The sequence below is a fragment of the Aphis gossypii genome, chromosome 3 (assembly GCF_020184175.1).
Source record: "Aphis gossypii isolate Hap1 chromosome 3, ASM2018417v2, whole genome shotgun sequence".
Classification (NCBI taxonomy): domain Eukaryota; kingdom Metazoa; phylum Arthropoda; class Insecta; order Hemiptera; family Aphididae; genus Aphis; species Aphis gossypii.
Genome location: NC_065532.1, coordinates 46,931,607 through 46,955,793, shown reverse-complemented (window position 1 = coordinate 46,955,793; position 24,187 = coordinate 46,931,607). Strand labels below are relative to the sequence as shown.

Sequence of the window (24,187 nt, the reverse complement as noted above, 5' to 3'; positions counted from 1 at the left end):
TCCTATGACACGGCCAGTACACGACAATAACAAACATTGTTCTCTATTCAATCGTTGGCGAATAATATACCTACAATAGTACTTATGCACTTATTTATTGATTTCGTAAAGGACGTAAACACAGTTCACAGTATAATATTGTGCGATCATGTTTCGTTTTAATAACACTTCCACGTGCAATTGCTAAAAACGATTCCATGCATTACCCGTTGAAAATCGTGCGTGACATTGTGTACTGCTATAACATGTGTATACTATACGTCCATACTATACCATGTGTTAATGTGTATGTATTTTTGATTGCAGTGTCTATAACGACCCTGAATGAAGATGTAAAATAACACACAACCATTATTTATTTATTTATTTAGATTTATCTAAATTCATATTTATACATTTTATGTTTATCTAGATTTGATAAAACAATCGATTTTTTTTTACATTTTCAAAATTTACAAAATTATGTTGGAACAAAGAATAAATTGTATCACACCTATTACAGTTATTCCTTTATTCTAGTAGGTCACAGTAATAATATTCCAAAACTTCTTATAATATTTTTAACTAGCAGTATTTAAACAATTTTCATAAAATATTAATTGATAATTATGTTTCGATAAAGTACCTAAATAGTTAATAATATACCCAATATCTGATAATGACGTTTAGGTATACTTCATTTTTTTATTTTCATACAAATTAAATTGTCTAAGCTAAACACCTATTAGTTATTCATTATATAGTACGAAATAAGAATAATAAAAAATTGGTATTTAAATAAGTAAATAAAGTGTAAGAAAGAGTATTAACTATTCACATTGCATACAGATACATTGGTACATAAAATATGTGTCTACTGTCTTGTGACTACTATCACATAATATCTTATCTTATCTCATATAGTATCTTATCTTACGCTTACCTTATAAGCAACGGTTTCGTTCATAATGTCGTGGTAAAATTTTCGGTGTCACACACAAACGGTAACTCTATCCGTTAAATACTGAATGACCCTAAATTTAACATATGAATATTAATAACATTTACAAATTTAAAATCTATTGAATAAATAGTTTCTCAACTTGTGTTTGTAAAATATAATATTTAGTTAGATGTCTAAACATAAATAATAAATGTGAGAGATGAATCAGTTACAAGTTAATCTTTGGGAATAATTATTTTACAGAATAAACACACTTTATATTCATACATATTTTTTTATTTTTTAATACATAATACTATAATTTATACTATTGTACTACCTATAATAAAATACGAGTTCTTAAGAATGTAAATAAAAATCACAATATATTTAGAAAAAACATAAAGCTATAATTTAAGTATACTATAATATAGTGTATTAAATTAGTGAATTGCTTGATTTATTATTATTCATAATATATATTATATTTAAAAAGGAAATAACAAACATAAATAATATTGAATGAGTAATTCAAATTAACTTAAATTAACCAATTATATTATTAGTTTTTACTTTTTAACTTGCTTGATGTATGTACTTATATACAATAAACTATAGATATATCGATGAACAGATATTACTTATAAAAGTAATTTGTAATCTATTAAAGGTACCCGAAAAGATGAAATTATATATTACAGCACTCACTTGATATTTTAATAACTGCCCTACTTTAACGACCACAATGAACAAATGAAAGGAAACCGCTTCGTGTGTCCAATATAGTACACAATAATTTTAACTGTTTAGCAATGCTTCGAAATAAATTCAATTTCAACGATTATCAAATGATTGTATAGTACTCAATTTTTTTTTTAATAATTTAAGTCATTGCTGACTAAATTTAAAAGTTTTCTGACATTAATTGTACTTATGCATAAGTTAAATAATTTAATTTGTTTAACTTAAAACAGGTAATTTATCATTTTACACTAGGTCAACGCACAAATGCAATATATATTTTCTACGTGGGTAATGATTTTATACTGCCATCCAATTATTAAATAATAATTCGAAGATACTTATTTATTATATTAGTTCATAAGCAAATTTCATTGAAATCATCACAAAAACATGCAATTTATACTGAAACACTACAATATTTCATAATTGTGTATAACCGTATAGGAATATAATATTATAACATTAATTAAGTTATCCTTATGTACCTACCACCTGAGTTTTACACTATAATACTATATTCACTATAACCTACTTTAAGAATTTTTCTGTAAAGAATAAAAATGGTAAATGGTTTATAAATAATTAAATTACTGAGTATAAAAAAATATTGTATAATAAATATTTTATTTTTTTCGTACTTATAAATTAGTAGTATTACTAAAATACATCATATATAATGTAAATAAAACTAATAAAGCTAATGAGCTTAGATCACACTATTTTAATGATTTAATTGTAGAATTATACATTATAAAAACAATATTGCCATATATTACATTATAAAAAACAGAAACTTTTTTTTTTAAGTGAATTCCATTAAGGAAAGAATAAGTAGATGGCATTTTTATGGAAAGTTATATTCCTTGTAATTATTAAGTTTATTTGGTGGTCTATCAAATTTTATAGATATTTCATAACTTTTACTTTATAAAAATTTATTTTGTAGCACTCAGTACTGCAATTATAGCAATAGTGTAATAAAGTCGATAAAGTGCAATTTTGCTCTTATATTATTAATAATTTGTTGCACGCGTATACTAGTTATGCTATATTATTACGTATATATAATTTGTAGATAACTGTGTAGATTACCTACTACACGAATACCTAAACAAAAATAAAAGTTCTTAAATTTAAACAAAAATGACAATGACATGCGGCTATTTTCGAAATTTCAACGTTAATTTCATTGGTTATTCGTGGCACACCGTAGTTTAATATAATAATCAGTACACATAAGTCAGTTATTTATTTGATATACACGACTTCGTGTCGATTAAGAATTAAAATACATTCATCAAATTTGATGTGCTAATCGCAACAAAATATCCTTTGACCTTACGATGACATTTTACCCGTTACAACGAAAAAAAGAAAAATCGCTATTAAAGTGTTTTTACTTCGAGTATAATATTCCCGTGCTTATACCATAATAATTATATAATGACTGTGTTATTTTACTTCTCTTAGTTCAGGGCCATCTCAAACAATGATTTTGAGAGCGACAATTAACATATGTTTATACGTCATGCACGACTTTATACGTTATACTATGCATATATTAATAAGTGTATCATCGATAGTAGTACGTGATAATGACGCCAGATTTTTAGATTTTATTTTTTAAACAAAATTATTATATTATATTCATTATTACCGAAAACTGTTCATGTAATATAATATTATAAAAGTATTATATACAGTACATAATATATTATACATTATACTTCATAGATACAACCGTTAAAATAGCAGCTGTAAAATAAATAGGGTCTAAGGCTAACCAATTTTGTATTTATATTTTTATCGTATAACCTTAAGGGATAGAAATTAAATAATATGTAAAGACTTAAAATACTAAAATATGAAAAATTCATTAAATAAGTTAATTTATAATAAATAATTTCACTTCTAGTTTATTAATTATATCGTCCATATTAATTTGTAATATTTTATAATTTGTAAATAGATGAATGGATAACATAACCAGTTCAAACAATCTACCCCAAAATTAATATCAAATAATTACAGTAGTACAGTACTAGTAAACATTATTAATCTAATTTCCTTTATATTAGTTCTGAGATAAGTCAAATAAATTATTTCAAATAAGAAAATGTTTGAGAGATGTATTTTTATTAATAGATATGTCACCTAAGGTAGGTAAATTATTCTGTGGGTATTGGCTTATAGATCAGTTATTTAATCAGTAAATATATATATATTATTAAATTTTTAACCCAATAAATACGATATCCAACTGTATAAGGAGCTTTACGTACTGTATTTTGTGATGCATAAAAGTATATAAATAGCTTAAAATAAGTCTAAATACTTTATACATTTTATTGTGTAGAGAAATTTATAATATCTTTAATAGTAAATTAATAGTGTAATATTTCAAGTTTCTACGATCAATATTTTTTGAATTACAACAAAATAACTATCTCTTTTTTTAAATAAAATTTTACTGGCATGGACATCTAAACTATGATAATATTATTGAAGTGTAATTATTTGTTCATTATTAAACAATTTAAGTTATAATAATTATTTACAAAAATTTACTATGTTCGGGAGAACTCAAAAGTATTATGATTATACTGATATGAAGATGTTAATTACAATTTTATTGATATAATAATAACAATAAAAATAAAAGTAGTAATAGAAATGGTATTAATAATAAAAATTAGATACAAGTGTCATTTGACATGGTTATGTATTTATTTTATTATTATTATTATTGTGTATGAACATCGCGTGGGTGTCCTCATTTAAGAGCCGACAGAGAGTTGGCTTGTTGTTTAGATAATAATATTGGACTGAATTCAATTTTTTTTATTGACTGAATTGTATCTGACATTATAGTTACCATGGAAATAAAACAATTCTACAATTATATTGATTAATTGTTATTCGATAATATCAAAATAGTTTCTTAAGAGGACGTCATACCCGCATGTGTTGTCTCCGTCTTACACACGTATGACATAGCAAATTTTCGTTCACCAGATTCAAAAGTATGCTGTTAGTTTTGATAGAAGAGTGAATTGACCTATTATATAATTTAAAGGTAAGATTATTATCTAGGGCCCCACGAAGCCTTTTATTGATATTATTATTTTTAAGTAAGTTATGATCATTTTAAAATATAGAGTTTCAAAAAAATCATAACTTACTTAAAAATAATAATATCAATAAAAGGTTTCGTGGGGCCCTAGATAATAATTTTACCTTTAAATTATATAATAGGTCAATTCACTCTAATATCAAAACTAACAGCATACTTTTGAATCTGGTGAACGAAAATTTGCTATGTCATACGTGTGTAAGACGGAGACAACACGTCATTCGGGTACGACGTCCTCTTAACGATGTCGCGTATAGCTTATTTCATTTTGTAGTTACATTCCAACTAAACATTAATAAGTAAATAGTATTTTTTTAACCGATTATGCGTTATGCAATAAATCAAATCGTATTTTTTGAAATAGGTATTAAAATATTTTTCCCATTATATAAACTATTATATTACAACAGAAACCACCAAAAACATAATAATAGTATTAATAAATTTGTTTCAGTGTAGTAGAGAAAATATCAAATGTTTTATATTAATTTTGATCGTAGATATTTTGAAGTCTAAATCTAAAAGTCTTAAAGTCTGTATGAAGGGTTTGGTTTCTATTTCTAACCAATATGTATTTATAAATACAACAAAATAACTAAAATTATTTAAAGAAAAATCAATTATTTGTATAAATAGCTACCCGATTTCATCAAAATTTGAACTTAATGCTTAGGTAGGTCGTAGGTACTAAAACTAATGGTTACTTTGTGTAATTTCGATATTTTTAACTACTGTAATAACAATTTATTTTTAATCTCATATAAGGCACATTTTCAAGCTTTTTGAAAAAACTACTGATAAAACTTTTATTTATCAACAGTAATTGAAAAAAAAAATCAAAAGTCAACAATTTGAAATAACTCAATAATAATTAAAAATAATTTTGATTATTAGATCTAAGCCATGAGTAAAAAATGTTAATATACTTATTGTATATTTTAATAAGTCTTCGAGTTATTTCTCTTTTAAATAATGTATAATGACATATATATTTATAGTATATAATTTTTTAAAACCAATACTACCGTAAAATTACGTTATATTATAGTTGGTTTTAGATGTTTCAGTCCATGGATATTTAAAATTAATTTTGAAACATAGGTAACGTTAGTGGGTGTGTGTACAGTTTTTATTGTATCCGTTTTACAATTTTACACATAATAAAGAGTAAATAATAAAATTTTATAATTTAAAATTGTAAACTATTTATCACACCTGCAGTGTGTAAAATAATGTAGGTGCTTTTACGCTTCAGATTGTAAAACGGATTTTGGCGTTTCACTGCCACATCGGCAAATAAAATAACAAAAAACACAGACAAATAATCATATATAAAATACATACACACCACGCCCGCTGTTTACGAAGGTCGCGGTCATTGCGGCGCAACTTCATCGTTCGTCCCGATATGGAAACTTGCTTCCCCTCGACAGTCAGCACCAACTATCACTATATCCTTTGTCGCACAGGTCGTGTCTGAGAATTCAAATTTTTTCCGTTAAATTCCGAGTCATACGGGTACAGTACACCTACGAGTAAAAACGTTTTATTAGCGCGTTAGTGCGGCCAAGTTATATCATAAACAGTATAAACAGTGTGAGGTTACTATTATTTTATTTTTCAAGAGGTCATTCATAGTTCCGTTAACTAAAACACTCACTTGTTGGCTCCGGGGCATTTTTGGTAAGTATATATATTTATATGCAAAAGATTATTGAGATTATAAGACAATACAATTGCAAAAACGTGCAATAAGATATTTCACTCCCTAAGGTTTATGTCGATACTTAAACAAACCGAGCGTAACAAATAGTCAATAGATCATAATGATATAAGCTTCATTAATTAAAACTTTTATTTGAATGTTTTTTTTTGCTAATAGTTTTATCATGAAATAATTACTTTAAAACATTTATTTTAGTGTGTAGCATATTTTTATTTAACTATCAAGAACATAGATATACATACAACTTACTATACATATATATTATACATGATCATTATAACATTTATAACCTTACATATTCGTGTAATACACATACTATGTAATATGTTTGATGTAATGATCTTTAATATCATATATGTACCGACTTTATGTCACTAAGCTTTTTATTCTATATTAAATTACAGAACAATGCTTATACGTAACATATTGATTACTTTAATTATTGTTATTCAGTTATTGTATTACTAAATTACAATGTATACATTAATCTATAATGACAAATTAAGGTTTTAATAAAAGATAATTTTCTTTTAATAAGGATATTTGGTAATCTAGCTTTAACTATTTTTTAAAAGTTTTCGAAAATTTTGAAATCATAGATAAAGATAGGCCTATAGTTTAATACGTCATTCATTTTTATAATTTAAAAATTAATGTTTTTATATTAGTCATACATTTCTAAATGTATTAGCAATAATTTTACAAACATTTTCAAAATACTCATTAACTACATTTTGTAGTTATGTGATGTGTGTATAATTCAATTTTAAAAATAATATATTTATATATATATATGTATATATCAATCTTTTTTATACGAACTGTTAAATCATGTATTATAAATACTAGTATTTTATTAAAATTTTTACTAAACTTTATTTCATAAATATTTTTATTTTTAAATAAAAATATTTACCTATCTAAAAAATGAAAGTTGAAAACAATAAAAATCGAATCGACCTAATGAGTCACAACTTATGGCATATATACTACATTATAGAGTATATATAACAAATAGACCAACAAAAAAAGTATTTTAATACTATATTACTATCTACAGTTTACACATTTTATGTATCTACACCAAAAATAATAAGACTATAATAATGGATCGACATCATTATGTTTGACCGAAACTATACAAATACACACAAAACTTGAAATATAAATTCAATGTTTATACAGATTTATTTCAATATAAAATAGTACTATTAAATTTTAAGTCTGTTTAAAATAAGTTATAAGAAGTATAGTATGTAAAGTCGTGAAATGTTAATGATTCAGCTATAGAATACTATAGGAATAGGATGAAGATTAAATTCGAAAGTCGAGAGTGTATAGTTAATATTTAATGCATGAATACGTCGTAATAATTAATCAACTATACTTTAGATTTACTTGAGTTTTGTTAAAAGTTTTAAGTATTTAAATGTTAAGCAATAATAAGTTATATAGATACGCCTACATTTTTGGAGGACATGAGACAGTAATAAAACTTCAATTAGTTGTATTATCACTTTTTATAATGTTATAATTTGATGATGGTGTTATGGAGGTGGCATTCCAGAATGTGATAGGTATTCTCTTCGCCTATAAGTGCATGAACACTGTACAGTGTACATGATCACTTTATTGTTATAAAAATAGATGACTCGTTTGCCTTTGCTTCTTAGTGCCATTTATAATGTCAGTAATCCAAAAAAGAAATAAATATAATTTATCCTTATACCTACCAATTACTATGCCTCGTGGAATGATTGTGTAAAATTGTTGATTTAATATGAGGCTCGTTTAAATATTATGCGATGATTTATGAGGTCCAAAAATCGAATACGTAGACATATTATATTAAACAGAATCAACAATTTTAGGTTTATTCACCTTTGAGTTTCTACTGTTAAGTGAGAATAATTAATATTAATCGAATGTAAATAAAGATTAAACATTATTATATGAATCATATCATTTTTTAAATACAGTACCTAATCTATACATATAAATTTATTTTATTCACACTTCACAGTGATAATAGTTTGACTTCCAAACATTTTAGACTATAGTGATATAATACTGAAATGATAAATAATCATAGTTATTTCATATTTATGGGTAATAATAAAATTTTTAAAACTAAATAATATCGATTTAATTTTAAATTTTAGTTCTCGTATAATACTTATTTAATACAAAATAAGTACCTTATTTAAAAACAACATTGTTTAATTTAACCATTCTAAATACCAACACCAAGTAAAATACCTATTAACTTAATATTGTTATTTATTTGGTAGGTTTACTTATAATTACATATTATATTTTCCACTGAAATCGTTTCACGATTATAAAATCAGAACGATTGATAAGTGGTTTAGATTTAACTATAGAACTATTATTACAAATTTCCAAAGGATTTTATATCTAAAGGACCGCAGTAAAAAAAAATATATTTTCACTTAATGTATTACATTTAAATATCTATAAATATATGTATCTATATATTCTATGATATTAAGTATTGGTATTATTGGTTATTTTATAACTAACAATAGACTATCAAGTGTTTAAATGTTCAACTACACCCTCAGTATAAAGTTTAACTATAAAATACTTATTGAGCTCAACAATTATACATATAATGTACATTATAAATTAGTTTCATTGGATCAATTTACATTTTATGAATATTCTGTTAATCTAATTTCTAAAATAAAAAGTAATTGAACACTTTTGTGGTTTAATTGAAAACATATAAGTAATAAAAATCAGATAGTTTCAATATAATATGAAGCGTTTTTATAATATTATGTTTTGACGACCGGTTGTAAATACGATACTCGACAAGTAGGCGCGTGGGCAATATTCGATGACTGTGGGCTTACAAAATTGCAAAAGGGTTATCCTACGTCTCAACTTGTTGATCGTAACATTATTTTTTACCAGGAGAAAGTCGGCTATTAGCGTAATAGATCAATTATTTTAGCACACATAGTCGGGCGACTAATGACCCACAAGGTACTGGTTAAAAGAACTAAATATTTTTATCATAAAATTAATTGACCTAAGTCTATTGGTTTTTGCAGATTTCAGGGCTATGAAATTACAGGAATTAAAACACTTAAAACAATTGTATGTATGGATACATTATTAGTAACATTAATCTACCTAAAGAGAATCGTTTTATACTATAGATTACAATCATATAATAACATGAATAAATATTTATTAGTATATAATTTTGTTTCAGAAAAGTTTTAAAGTGTGATTATTTAGATTTTCTTCATATTATCAATTTATGGCCGAGTTACTTATTTGTATATTATAAACAATAATCCTTCAAAAAAAAACAAAACATTGAAGCATAGTCCATAGATAATAAGTAAACTCTTATTTTAAATTTTTTAATACATTATTTTCAAGTTTATTTGTAATTAAAACATTTGAAACATAACTTAACCTTTTTTCATAGTTCTATGTGTATATATATAATATATATATAGAGAATAATACGCATGCCTAAGTGAGGATACTAAGAACAAAAACTTTCGGTTTTCGTGTTACATTTTATAATAATATTATAACAGTGAGTTATCAACAAAAATTCTAATTGTATAATCATTCCAATAGCTTCATAACTTTTTTATACAGATCAAAAATTTTAAAATAGCCAAAAAATTAAAAATAAAGCACTATGTAATATTACATTATAAACTATGTTATTCATTGTGGAGACATCTATAATACTGTAATTATTTATTTTATTGTAAATCAGAAACTAGCAAATCTTAAAAAGAGAATATGATTTTATTGTCATACTTATATTATTAATTTTAGTATTTTATAAACAATAAATAATTGTTCACAGATTCTACTATAAGTTTTTCATCATTATTTTAAAAATTAATCCAATGTACTCACTGCTTTTACAGATTTAATTAGTATAATTAACAAAATAATATAATGTTACGAAGAAACAAGAAAATAATCGTATTGTCACATAGTAGGTAATTAATACAACTTAGTAACTTACTGAATAAAATGAATAAACTTGAATACTTAAAATTTTTGTTTCTAAGTTTGAATGGTGTACTATGTACATTTTTATATTGGAAATATATATAGTTGTGTACATATTACTATAATATACTATAATATTATATAACTATAATATATTATATCTTTTATATATATGTTGATAATATGTATTACTCATTATTTTTTATAACTAAAATATAATTTATTTCTTAAAATAAATTTTACATTGTTATGAAATCTAAATATAATATTAAATATTTAGATAAAAAAATACGTCGATGATAGTTATTTATACATTTATAATAATTATTAATACCAAGTCATAAAGTCTAAAACGCAACATGGTAACTTTGAAAATTGTTTATATTTATTGAACACTCCGTTATTCTCTGTTCCCCTGTGTTTATAATATTTTAATAGCCAATAATTCAATAGGTGTGTTTTATATAAAAAAACAAGCCTCATGTCAAAGGGACACGGGGTTTTTTTATAGCCACCTGCCCGGAAGTAAAATATTATATATAATGGATAAAACTATTTCTTTAAATTATAAACTCCCAAAATATTCATTGATCATTTTGAAACTTATTTTTTTTTAGTTACGTGTAGTTATTTCTCTTATAAGTTACGTATACAAATCAACAATTTTTTAATTAATATTGCATACCATTTACATTTACTCATTGCGTGTTGGAAATTTTAATTGAATGATTGAGTTAGATACCCTGTTTATTTTACTTTAAGGAACATGAATAGTTTTATAAGTAAAAGTAGTATAATTTATAATAAGTATACTGGGTAATAATAAAATGAAAATGAACTTAATGTAACACCACCTATATATATAATATACAGTATACAGTAATAATTAGTAACAACTAAAAATTAGATTTCAAGAAATAGATTGACTATAAATTCGTATTAGCACTGTGAAACACTTTAAATTCTATGAATAAACACTAAGTATTATACCTACAATCAGACTATATATTTAATAACACACTATTACACTAACAAAAAATAATATAGATAATCGAGTTTTTATTCATTTTTTTATTTTGACACTATTTTAATATTATGATTTATGTATTATAATTTATGATGTTGGTTTTCTAATATGTGTTATACGAATGTCGTAATGTCGTAATAAGTGTAGTACCTATACATACCTACTCAATTATAATTATTAATTCGTATTGCTTATTATGCTAGATTTCTCTGTATTATGTACAGTGTATAATCAATTTACATTTTAATTTATAAAAGGTACAATTTTCTACAGTCAAAATACAATTACATAAATTAGAAAAATATATATACCTAATGATAAAAAAAACGATTGCTATTTAGAAGATGAATCTGATAATGATTTATTCATAAGTTTATATATTATGTAATGTAACTAATATCAAAATACAGCCATACGGATTCAATACGAGTAGGTATTTACTTATTCTATACGTTTAATATTTGTTTAGAAGTCATTTTATCTTGATTTGTTTGTAATTTTGATTAAAAGAAGAAACAATAAAAAAGCTAAGAGCTAAGACTGATAACGAAACAATGAATAGTCTAAAGATAAGATGTCGGTGGCCCAATTTTAGAAACGTATTTAAAAAAATATATTTTAAAGACTTATTTTTATGAAAGTATTTTATCACTGTTTCAAATACATCATCTGTCCAAAACTAAACTAAATCATACTTCGATCTGCAATAATTATAATTTATAAATCCTTGGGTTATTTCAACTTCACATTTTACAACCTATAGTATTTTTACTTATACCCTTAATCTTGTTTATGATCATTATATTGTTTATCTATTTTAGTTATTGTTAATATTGTTTTTGTTACCTATATACTTATGTACTTAACTTCTTTGAAGTATAATTATAACAAATAACTTTAAATTATTAATTTAATACGTCCATTTAATTCTATAGTTTAGTACAAAAACGTACCTAAAAAATAAAACTAAATTATTCAACGTGATGGGGACACACAAGTTTTGAGGGACTTTGTCATTACTTCTAGGTTTCTCTCCAACTCCCCATTGTTACCGCCCATGTAAATTATAATTTATAAGTATGATTTAATATGACCCGTATTTAATAATTAATTCTTAATTTTGAATCCTCAAGTTTATAATATTAATGGTCGTATCCGAGCGGTAAGGTTTTTGTGTTGTCGAGTGTTGACGATCCACGGACGGACGTAAAAGACACGAGGTGTTGCGATCGACAGTGGCGCTGCGAGCGGCCAGGATCGACCGCGCGGTCGATAATATGTATATAATATTATGGTATAACAAAATCGCGCTGTGGTAGGGATCGCGCAAAGAACAAAAGAACAGAGTGTGCTTCACGCTGCCGATCGCGGTCCTCTGGCTGTCGTTTACTGCACTAGTGCTGCACTATAGTTCGTTTGTTCAGCGCGTGGACATAGCGTCGCAGAGATACGAGAAAAATACGAACGAAAATAATTTATGAATTTTCGAAATCGTTTTGTATACAAAACATATTAAAATTATTTCGGAGTAGTGTTACACTATTATATTCTATTATCAATTTTTTTGGTTTTTTCCCTCCGTTCACGTATTTCGTTTTGATGTACAACGGCAGTCAGTGGCGCACAAAAGTTTACCAGATCAGGATTCTTTCGCAGTGCCGGGACAAAGGACTCGAGCAGGGGACTGAGGATACAAAGTCAAGGTCAGGTCGAGTTTTCAAACTAAATAGAAAAACGGTTCCCAATAAAATAAATAATAATAATATATTATTATAATAAATAGTAATTTTACGCATACACACTTTTACTACTCCCTTATGACTGACTGTGTTGTCGTAAACACTAGACTTCAGGTATTGCGTCCCTGAGGGACAGGTTTAATTAGGCTTAATATAAAATTTATTCAAACTACACAGGAGATTTTGATAGATTCGACACATTTACTGAACTATGCGCGTGGATGATTAGATGACAGTGGCGTGGTAAGTGAAACTTTACTATGGACAAAACGGTTTTATTTTTTAATTATATTAACTATTTGTCTGTTAAGTATTAAGTATGTAAAGAAAACTTTATAACCAGTAGCCTACTATAAATTAAAATACATAAAATAAAATCTTGGTATCCCACCAATCATCAATGTTTTACTAGGGTCGATCGAATGCCCGTTTAGAGTATTATAAAATCTTATACTATAATAATATTATGTTACCACGCCACTGGAAATAATCATAATATCTATATTTAATCATTTTTAACACGGAATGGAACGCATCGACCGTAGATTAATTCTGCGCAATAATACTATGAGTTGATTTTGAACTGCGACGTTCAAAACGTACATATTTTATTTTAATGACGATAACTAGCCCAGTTTCTATTAATACATATTATTTTTACACGATAGAAGGTAACTTTTATTGGTTTTATCAATTAGGCAGGTACTCGACAAACGGGTCGTAAACTTACTGTGTATAAGATGTAACTCAATATTATCAACGTAATACTTTTACAGTTTACTCGACGTGTAAATGGAAAATTGAAAACGCGATGGGCCTACCGCGTATATTGTAATATAATTCGTCGTAGATGGTTGCGCGTGGGGGGAGAGGACGAGCCATCGCCGCCGCCTCCGCCACTGGGTCACCCGCCGGCCATCACCACCGCCACCGCCTCCCCGCCTAAACGGTTCAGCTGTTTTTTATTTACAAACACGACAACGGGCACGACGGAACAATAACAATAATAATACTCTACGGCCCGCTCCGGTGCGTGCGTGAGGTTGGTCGTGATGCGTTGCGAGAGGAGGTGGAGGGGCGAGCGCGTAGTAATATTGTTATTACGTCGTAATTCGATTACGTGTACAACTCGTAGATCACTGTAATACGCCGCCGCCGAGGTTTACGAGGTCGACGAGATTGAAAAACTATAATATTAATTAATTATATAACATATTTTAATTATATACATATTTTATTAAAATATTATTATTGCAATTTATTTATCACTTTGACGATGAATGATGATATTCGATTGATCATTGCAAACGTCCAGCACCGCGCGACCGTCCCGCGAAAATAAAATTAACTAAAGTAGCTAGCGAAAACGTTTTTTCATTAAATATTATACCGTACATTAAATTATTATCTCTACGTCGCGCGTCGGCGTAGTACTCGCGATACCGCATATTGGGTAAAAGCCTAGAGTTATCGACGGGACTTTGAGCGATTTTCCGCGGACAAGTCATTCGAATTTCGTGTACCCACCACCCTATCAGTACGTATACTAAAGTGTCCGCGATTACTTACATGCTTCTCTGGGATTACCGATCAGATCATAAGGTTATAACATCCTACTATCTATATGGATCAGATCCAAGATTTTGCTACACAAAACGGTGGTTTGCGCCGTAAATTGATAATTATAACTACGCGACGACATGTAATAACAATATTTATACTATTATTATTATGTATAATAGTGTGTAGAGGTCGGCAGTCGTTGTGAAACGGTTTTACGATGAATTGATGAACAAATAGTAAAACATTGTGAATATTAATAGATTTTTGTAACTCTTACGTTACTTAATGGATAAAATAGTAGGTATATATAATATTATATACGTTACCTATTAACGTGTTTTGCAATTAATTCGTTAGGATATAATGAAAATCACTATTAGAATATACGTTAATATGTGTTAATACTATTTATTATGTCGATTTTAGAATCACGTTTAATCAATACACAAATACATTATAAAATAATAAAACAATACTTAATTAGTAGGTATTCCTGCTAAAAATGCATAATGTAAGTTGACAATATTTGAGATTTAGTTGTCTCGTAAAATATAAAAATAATTAATATGCAAAAATTAATTTTGAAAAAAAATCAGAACGCTGCAGTAGTAAACGCAAAAAACCACTTTTATATATTTACGTAATTTCGGTTGATTTCGCAAGAACAGGATTATTATACGGCGTTGGTAATATTCTAGATATAATATATGTTACTATGTTATGTTACATTATCATGATTCTCTTGTAGTTTGGTAGCATATTATTATTTTTTATGTAAAAACATAAACATATCAATACCAACTTTCATTTAATCGGATTTTTAAAAAATTTATTATGGTACGAATTAATTAAAAATGGAATAGTCACTAATGTGTTATAATTACACACAAAAAAAAAATTGTATTTAAATAAATAGAATTTTTAGAAAATAGAGTTATTAAAGCGCTCATAAGTATTAAAGTGCGAATAAAAACGTATTATGCAAAATCAACAAAAAACCAAAATTTACCTTCAGAAACTATCTCTAATATATTATCACAATTTATTTTAAGTTTAAATTCAATAAAAAGTCCTCTAAATTCACTTATTTTTTTCATACATGGTCTGTTGTTTAATATTTCTACACTTATAATTATCTTCGTTATCAACTCTTTCATTAATTTATTATTTCATTTTAAATATTAAAATATTTTATACAAATACAATAAATTTCAAAGTTATATTGTTGTAATATAATAATAAATATATATATATATATTTTTTTTTTAATAATTGTTGAGCTATAAACTATAATATCATTTACTAGTAGCTATTAACATTAAAATAATAGGATGTCAAAACTCAAAATTATGTTATTAAGTATTATATTGTGAACATTCTAATCAAACAATAGTTTCTATTTGTATACGATTTAGATAACATAAATCATAATAATGGATAATAAAAATATATAAATCTTCGATAAATACACTAACGTATGTCAGTGTCACTTGTAAATTACCATGGTGTAATACAATTATTATTACACAAAAATGACAATAAAATGTATCATAGAGTATAGACCATTGTATAAAGTTAAACTTCTTATGAAAAAGTATTATTTTTATTTAGATAAATTATAAGAATTAAAGACAATGTATAGGCAATATATAATAATTGCAGTCTGCTTAACAGATAAATATTATTTCAAACAGACGATGCAATATTTATATAAATATACCTATTATAGATTTTATACTAAGTTAACTAAAATAATATATATAATAATATTCTATAGTACATACATTGGAAAATATTATATTATTTTTTTAATATAGTTGGTAACTAAGTACGTATTAATAATTTTTAGAGCAATATTTAATAAATAAAAACGAAGATACATTTTTAATTTGTGTATTGTAATCATAACACGAACTATTATAATATGCATTCATTGTAATTTAAGAAATATATTATATTTAAATATTAAATAAATATAGATAATTAAATTAAATTTGTATTAAAATCTTTTTTCTTCTCTTAGCTATGGTTAATGAGTATTAAATTCAATATAAGTTCTCATCAAAATACGTTTAATTCACTGGGGTAATCATATTCGATTATATAGTATAATATACTTCTATGGTACATCTGATAACAATAAATTTTAAATTTTAAAATTTTCAATTAACCCATGTACAACTATTGTTGTTTGAATTTGTTACTATAATTAAAATACAACTACCTTGAACCTATCGACATTGACTGAACGTGTTTTTTATACAAAATCCTAAAATGATTATTTTCACTGTTTCGTGTAGCACGTGTAACAATAATAGTATAAACATAATAAAAAGTCAATTTAGTATTTACGATTTAACAATTTAAATATGTAATTTATTAATATAGTTTAAAATCTAGATAAAGCTTTGAATAGATTATGTTGATTATACAATAGGTATACATATTATAATATTAATATATGATTTTTGTCTTTTATAGAGAATATATATATATATATATTAACTATCATATTTATACTCAGATATTAACAGTTCTAGTGAAATAATTTTTAAATCTAAAAATAGAAGTCGTATTTTAGAAAAATTAGAAACCAATGAAAAATATATTAAGATATTCTAAAACGCGTATTTAAATTTTAAAGACCTAACCCTGTTACAAATAAAACATGACAAATCACAAATTATTGTTATAACTTAATAAGTGTTTGGGAATTACATATCAGGTTATACAACGGTTTAAATCAAGGATCGAGTGACACATATTAATGAAATAGTTTTTTATGATTCTTAAGACAATTAATAATGTAGATAGACTGTCTCACCAAAATTAAAAATTATTATTTTTCTTTGTCAGTAATCAGACATCATAAGATTAAACCGCTTTGAGACAACCATATCTAAATATTAAACAGACAATTTGTCACGTACTCGTGTACCTATATATATGAATATGATGGTTGGAATTATTGAAAAAACAGAAGATTCATACCGTAAAAAAATTAAGTAGTTAATATACTGTGAAATTAGTTAAATTCTCTTACTTATGTAAATGTTTTAAAACAAAATTTCATTTCAAATAAATATTTGAATAAAAGTTCTTTATAAATACATACGAGCATTAAAATATATTATGCACGGTATAGATACTTAAATATATAGAACCAAAATGTCAATCACGATTACACTGGTAGGCTTTCTTTGTGTTGACAATGTGTAAAGTGAAAAATATATAGGTAGGTATATAATACACGATTAAGAAGATTATCATAATATAATACAGCAAATATGCAAGTTATATAACTAATTATTGTTTCTTTATTTTATAGAAACGAAATAAACAATGATCACGAATTAAATTTAAATATGATAATTAATTGTATTTAAAATCAATAATTGAATTTCAATTGTATAGTTGTAATGATTATTTATTTGCGAAATATTAGTAACATTATCAAACATTACATATTATTATTCCTGCGAGGCTCTATTGTAACATAATAAGTAAAATTAAAAAGTATTATGATTTTATCATATTACATATATTCTTTTTTTAACATTATGGTAATTATGTTTATACGACTTTATAATCTTAAGGTGATTACTGATTAGAGTAACAATTCCCCAAAGTTATATGTATTTAGTATTTTTATGTTAGTGTGGTTATACAATATAAATTACAATGGCTATCATTTGAGACTTATCATTATAATTATATTGCTATCGCAGGTATATATAATAAATGAATAATGTATGTATAGTATTTTATTATATTATAATGATCTCCCTCCAGAGACATACATACTACTCATACCACATTTTATAATGCATATAATATCTTTATAGTTAACAAAAAATGTGAAAATGTTTATTCATTACGTATGAGTATGAAACTATCAGTTTTAGTTGTAAATGGTAATTTAAGTTGATACCTAATATCATACCCCCAACAACAATGATTTCGTACCGAAAGACCAGAGTATCAGACATAAGACACCTGTTGGTTTTGTACATACATGATACATAGTTTTATTCCATTCCATATGAAAAGATAAATACATAGGTATGTAGGTATATATATTATTATAAATACAAAAATAAAGAGAAACAGAAACTGAGAGAAATAGAGGGGACACGTGGAAGACGAAAGTAGAGATACGGTAACGGGCGCGGGAGTTCTTTTTCTTAACCAGCTGAGGAATCTAGCTGGGTGACAGACCTCCTTTGTCCTATCCATACACATAGATCAAGGACAATACGCGGCGGTATGAGGAACCGTTCTGGTCAACGGTTTCCCTATCGGTATTATTCGCGTGAAAAACTGATGTAATGCTGATTTTTTTTTTCGAAAAATGTAACATGATTCGGTGAAAATTAATGTTTTAAGAATAATAGTTGTCCATATAATAATATAATAAGTAGAGGTATCTGACTTGTGATACTGTGTAAACTATTGAATTGAAACGCCCAAAGTACAAACCATAATTTCACCAAATGTGTGATTTTTTTTTTTAAATTTCAAATGGCGAGTGCTTCATCATAAAAAAAATATTAATATATTCCGAAAATAATATAATATTCGTATAGGTAATATATTTAAGTTTACAATTAAAGTATCTAAGTATTGATAGTTGATTAATGTATGATATATTTTATTAATATTATTATCTTCTTTTTTTCGTTTATAACGTTTAACGTATATAAATTTAAAATACAATTTTTAAAACTAGCAGACAAAAATTACAACAAATACCTAACTATGAAATTGTTTCAATGTTTAAATCAAAACATTGTTATTTAGGACATATAGGTATCTATATGTCCTGGTTTTATCTTTTTATAAAATTTTAACATATAAATTACGTTGCGTTATTTATTTTTAAAAATAATTCTATTGAAAAAAATGTAATAATGTAATGGTAAAATAATAAACGAGTTGCTAGTAGAACTCCAAAATAATTCCAGTAATTACATTTTTATAAATAGAAAAGAAACCTTTTATTACACAGACCAAAAAATGGGTTGATACCTATAATTTTCATATACGTGTAAGGCAGTACCTTATTAGTTAAATAAAATATGTGTAAAATACAAATTATGCCTTATAGTTTGTAATTTATATACGTGTTCTTCGTATCATATATGTTTAAAATTACATTAGTTGTATGTTGTATCCAAGTTCTATTTAAATGTATTTCAACAAATTACAGTTCTGTGAAACAAAGAGATAAGTCAGCGGTTCCCAAACTGTGAGGAGCGACTCCCTTAGGAGGCGCGAGCACTTGACAGGGGAGGCGCGAGCCGTGTTATTTTGTCATAACAATAAAAATATTTTTATATTTAAATACTATAAATTTGTTATTTATTTATTCATGGGAGGTGCAATTATTTTTTTTTATTTTTAGGGTAGCGTAAACTAAAAAAATTTGGGAACTACTGAGATAAGTAATACTTGTGTACCTATTAAAAAAAAACTAATTACTTTACTTTTATAAAAAAGAAAACATTATCAAAATTTTACTTAGACTGACTAGACTAGTAGTCACATTTCCACTTTCAACGAATCTTATATTTTAATTAATATTATAGTCACAATAAAACGAATAAAGAAATCTAAAATAAGTCATCGATGGACGATGATAGTCAGTCATTGAATGATAAGAATCCATTTATTCGGTAACAGTCCATAAAATATAATATATAAACTGTAAATTAATACAACATATTTTGTCGATATTTTTCTTTAATTATCAATATTTTATTGTTCTTTTAAACTTAAATTTATTAAATAATTAATCATATTGTAAACTTGTAACTTGATGTTCACAATTTTTTTAATTACTCACCATTTAGTTTTATATTGACTTTTACGAGTTTCAAATGAAAATAATTGATACCTAGTCAAGATATGTTTGAATCTAATAGATCTACATTAGTACATGTAAACATGTTATCAGTACATTTTTCATATGAAAAATATTAAAAATGTACATCGATCACGCTTAATAGATAATCATCATCATTATCCATCTTGAATACTATTAGAGCATAAGTATCGGACACAAGTAATTTTGATGTAGAAATTAAAAGAAAAAATGTGAACAGTATTTAACATCAAAAATCACACTAAAGATTATTCTAAAAAGTTATAATTTTCACACTTTCATGTAACATAATTTTATTTTATTTATAATAAACTGTATTCTTAAAATATACCTATATTAACAACCGTTTTATTTTTTTTTAAATATTGTTACAAATTTTAATTTTTAACCATTCCACTAAGCCTTTTAAGTTATTGAATGTGACATAAGAATCAAAAATTGCTGTCAACCATTGAACTGTATGAATTACATGATTAGATATGAATAAAGAATAGGTTGTAGATATTCGACTCAGAATTTCTATAAAATAACGTTTGCATGTTTACCGTTCTTTTCATATATATTAAACTATAGTTATACCTACTAAGAAACCTGTCATTTTAAATAAATCAAATTTTAGTGGAGTACAACTATTGAATAGTGAATTATATATATATATATATTATTAAGATAAATGAAACAAATTTTGGTTTGTATATATTCTAGTGACAATGAAAAGTGCAGAGGAGGACAGACGTCGACCAATTAATATACGAAATTGTATAGGTTATAGTGTTTATACTTGATATACAATATATCTATATACATTATAAACAATCGTTTAGGCACACATAAACGATGCCAGATGGCTTTGACTTACACAATGACAACACAGGTTCCTGACCCGATCACAGGTCGTGTACCTTTCCGGGTTTAAGAGTAGCATAAAAAGATTGAGTTTTTTGAGATCATGATTTTGTTTATATTATACGCGTAGGTACTACAAAGTATACGATTTTTAATAAATCTATATAGGCTGTAAAAGTCATATATTGGATTATAATATAGCCAATGAATAATATGTAACATAATATATACAATATACATGTTATTTGAATATATCATTCTTATATAAGGCATTAATTATTTATTTTATTTGTATACGTATTACAAAACATACTAATGGGTAATTATACAAATTATTATTACTGAGGTCTTAAATTATAATACAACTTAATTTTGTATAAAACAAGTTATTGACATTGGGCTAAGGCTGCGGGATTTTATGTTTTATGGGTAAAGTTTTTTTCCGCGTAAATTTAAATTTGTATTAGGTACTTGAAAATTATATTTTATTTTAAAAATAAATTTGTATCATTTATTTTAAAATATTGTAAATAAGCTAATTTTCGTATTATAGTTTAAGACAAATCTATATTGTATGTTATTTGAATGTAACTATGTTAAGTAAATTTTTAAAAATCGAGGAACTCACTATTCTGTAGGTATAGCGTAGATACAAAAATACCTCATCATTTAATAGATCACTATTATGGATGTGTCTCAATTTAATTTTCAAGGCCAATAAAAAAAAAAGTTATAGTAATATCATAACGACTTCACACTATACTTTTAATTTTTGAACTTTGATTAAATATATTAACTCAATCAAAGATTTAATAGGTACCTAGGTTTTCATATGCGAGTTTATATTAATTTAATTTATTATTTTTTATTTTTTTATATTTTTTATTTTATATGAGAAAATAATAATGTTTGAAAAATATTATTTTCAAATAAAACCGTTTTTTTTTTTATTTTTTATTTTTACCAGAGTAATTAAACAATCTGTACCTACACTCTTTGTACAATAAACCGAAAATATAGGTAGGTATCTATTTGATTTTATAAGCGTACGGTTATAAGCGAAGAGACCATTCAGCAACGGCGCTTCGGTAAATAAAACATTATTAGAAAATATACAACTTTTATTACATACCTTACAGGTATAATGATATTATAATTAATAGGTAGAAATATGTTATGATATATAATTTAGGTATAGTTTATGTGTTAAGTGATACTATGTAACACTATGTAAATATTTTTACAAATTATTAAACATGCATGAGTAAATTAAATATAAATAATTATGTGCTATGCACTTGGTCAACTTTAAACATTATTATTATGCAATAAAAATCGATCATCGTGAATAAAATCCTGTGGTAGCCCCGCAATTTATATAACTAATACACACCATAAAATAGACAGTCATTATTTTTCAAGTCCCTTATATTTACTTGTTTCGACGAGTGAAGTAAAAATAGAAATAACTGTACATTATACGTATATCTATTATAGTGTTGATTATAACTTACAAATAATAATATTGATAATCAATGATAGTACTTACATATCTATTGTTATTGGTGTATTCCATATGTGCACTACAGATGTGAATTCAACGGTCTCGTGCAACCGGTTCTGATTTACAACCGCTAATAGTGATCCACTATTACGATTCTAAAGAGATCCACCATAGTTCTTAGAGAGCACTCTGTAAGTCTCGAGTTTGAAATTTTGAATAGCATTTGCAATTTTCTATTGAACGTGATAATATAACCATTCAAGTTTGAAGTTTCAACCTGTAAAATACGGTCATAGTACTTAAAAAATAGTCAATATAAAGATCATGTATTACATATTACAAAATATGATGAAATTTATACATCAGATTACATCTACAAGCGATTTTAATAATATATTATGTTTTATTGTAATATATGAACCACTGGTCGTTGAGACATTAATTTATAATGTATTTATAGTATCATTTTACCATTAATCGATGGTCTTACCAAACTAATTGTAAAAAAACAAAATTTATTTACTCCAATGTGTGCTCCTAAGTGAAAGTTTACATCAATATAATATTATAATACTTTATACATCACGAATTCACGATATTTACCTGTATAGTTTCAAGGTTTTGACACAAACCATAATCATTCACAACCGACTGAGTCGAACTAAAATACTTATTTCATTTTACGTTTTTGCTAAATCTAGGTTTATTTCAGTATTTGGTCGATGCTTAAAACAGTTAAAACAGTATAAAAAATAATGGTTATTTTGCAAGTCATGGAACAATGTAATACATTAGAAATATTACCGGTTCCATGAAAAAATATCCCTAAACCAAAATTTTCCCGCGAAAATATTCCATGATAAAATATCCCGAGTAAATAATAAGCAATAACTTTAAATGTTTACCTTTATTATAATTTATAACTGTTGAAATTAGAAGTAATAATCGCACTTTAACTAAAGTGAATGTGTGTTATTCGTTATTTTGATAATGGTGTAGTGTGTCATCTTATATCATTACCTACAAGGCTACAACGCATTTCGTGAGCTAATAGTCTTAAATTAAATTATTTAATTAACACTTTT

The 24,187-nt window shown here is 25.4% G+C and overlaps 1 protein-coding gene and 1 long non-coding RNA gene across 3 annotated transcripts in view; one reads left to right on the top strand and one right to left on the bottom strand.

Moving 5' to 3' along the window:
• The window catches only part of LOC126550800 (tubulin-specific chaperone cofactor E-like protein), a 36,656-nt gene that overhangs the window by 5,940 nt on the left and 6,529 nt on the right, over positions 1 to 24,187 (top strand). The window contains exon 1 of one of the 2 annotated variants that reach the window (XM_050202995.1): positions 12,924 to 13,269. The exons of the other annotated variant lie outside the window; for it this stretch is intronic. The gene's annotated coding sequence lies outside the window, so the exon portion shown is untranslated. Of the gene's footprint in view, positions 1 to 12,923; positions 13,270 to 24,187 lie in introns of those variants that run through there. 2 annotated transcript variants of the gene reach the window in all.
• On the bottom strand, positions 96 to 23,814 carry LOC126550801 (uncharacterized). The gene is made up of 5 exons (XR_007604819.1): positions 23,706 to 23,814; positions 23,148 to 23,379; positions 6,144 to 6,328; positions 923 to 1,013; positions 96 to 320 (listed from the first exon to the last, which is right to left on the bottom strand). It is a non-coding gene; the product is annotated as an uncharacterized LOC126550801 (long non-coding RNA).